Source organism: Mandrillus leucophaeus, unplaced genomic scaffold, assembly GCF_000951045.1.
Source record: "Mandrillus leucophaeus isolate KB7577 unplaced genomic scaffold, Mleu.le_1.0 Scaffold392, whole genome shotgun sequence".
Taxonomy (NCBI): domain Eukaryota; kingdom Metazoa; phylum Chordata; class Mammalia; order Primates; family Cercopithecidae; genus Mandrillus; species Mandrillus leucophaeus.
The window spans coordinates 341,164-343,338 of NW_012104165.1; positions in this window are offsets into that span (position 1 = coordinate 341,164).

A 2,175-nucleotide genomic window follows, 5' to 3' on the forward strand; every position below is an offset into this window, starting at 1 on the left:
ACTTTTCTATATTTTAGCCATCAGCAATACTTTTTTTATCTTTTGGTAATTTAATTATGTTTCTTTTTAATATTTCCTCTTTTTGATTTTCTTTTTATTGATACTAATTCTTCATTTTATTCCTTCTTTACCTACTTTTTCTCTCTTCCCTTTTTGTTGTTTATTGCATCTAATATATTTTTAATCTTCTTTTTATTTAATTCAATATACTCTGAATTTTCTATCTTACTAATCCTGTTTTTCTTGTTTTGTGTGTGCATAAACTTTATTGAGGTATAACTTATGTACAGAAGAGTCATTTTAAGTTGTACAGTTTCATCATTTTGATGCACACACACACACAATGTCACAACCACCTCAATCAGAACATTTTCTTCTCCCCAAATTTCCCACATGTTCTTTTGCAATCAGTGCACCCTTGACCTGGGCCCAGTCAACCAACGGCTCTAATTTCTATTACATTAGTTGTGACTCATAAGATTTATTACAAATGGAGTAATAGAGTATCTCTTCTTTACTGTCTGGCTTCTTTTTTTTTTTTTGAGACAGAGTCTCACTCTGTCGCCAAGGCTGGAGTGCAGTGGCATGATCTCAGCTCACAGCAACCTCTGCCTCCTGAGTTCAAGTGATTCTCCTGCCTTAGCCTCCTAAGTAGCTGGGATTACAGGTGTGCACCACCATGCCTGGCTAATTTTTTAATTTTCAGTAGAGACGGGTGTTTCACTATGTTGGCCAGCCTGGTCTTGAACTCCTGACCTCAAGTGATTCCCCCACCTCAGCCTCCCAAAGTGCTGGGATTACAGGCATCAGCCGCTGAACTGGTTCTGCCTGGCTTCTTTTATTCAGAGTAATGTTCTTCAGATTCATCCACATTGTTGTATGTATCAGTGGTGCATTTCATTTTATTGCTGAGTAATAGTCCATTATATGAATATATAATTGTTTGTTCATTCACATATTAATGGACATTTAGGTTTTTTCCAGTTTTCAACTATTTCAAAAAAAGCTGCTACGAAAATTAAGATACAGTTCTTTGGGCATGTCTTTAAATAGATAAAAACTGTCCGATGATTTCCAAACTATTTGAACAACTTTACATTCTCACCAGGAACTTAAAAGTTTTAGTTGCTACACATCCTTGCCAACACTTGGTATTTTCAGTATGTTAACTTTAATAACTTTAGCCAGTCTAGTGGGTGTGTAGTGGAATCTCACAATGGTTTTCATTTACATTAGCCTAGTGAATAAAGATGTTGAGCATTCATTATTGAATGCTTTATTGGCCATTCATTAATCTTATTTTATGAAGTATTTATTGAAACCTTTTGCTCCTTCCTCTTCCTCTTCCTCTTCTTCTTCTTGACTGAGTCTTCCTCTTTCACCAGGCTGGAGTGCAGTGGCACAATCACAGCTCACTGCAACATCTGCCTCCCAGGTTCAAGCAATTCTCCTGCCTCAGCCTCCCAAGTAGCTGGGACTATAGGCACACGCCACCATGGCCAGCTAATTTTTGTATTTTTAGTAGAGACGGGGTTTCACCATGTTGGCCAGGATGATCTTGATTTCTTGACCTTGTAATCCACCTGCCTTGGCCTCCCAAAGTGCTGGGATTACAGATGTGAGCCACCGTGCTCAGCTGCTCCTTATTTAATAGGTATTATGTTGTTGTGAGGTTGTGAGGTAAATTATATAGCCTAGATACAGGTTCATTGTCAGATATATGTATTACAGATATTTTCTAACAATTTTTGGCTATCCTTTTTCATCTTATTAATGGTGTTTTTTGAAGAGCAGATTTTAATTTTAGTGAAATTGTATTTAAAATTTTTTGTTGTTAGTGTTTTCTATGTCCTAAGAAAATTTTTCTTACCACAAGATTGTGAAGATTTTTTTTTTTTTTTTTTTTTGAGATGGAGTCTCACTGTCGCCCAGGCTGGAGTGCAGAGTCATGATCTTAGCACACTGCAACTTCCATCTCCCTAGTTCAGACGATTCTCCTGCCTCAGCCACCCAAGTAGCTGGGACTACAGGCATGTGCCACCACGCCTGGCTAATTTTTGTATTTTTAGTAGAGACGGAGTTTCACCATGTTGGCCAGGCTGGTCTCGAACTCCTGGGCTCAAGCGATCTGCCTTCCTCGGTCTCCCAAAGTTCTGGGATTGCAGGCATGAGCAG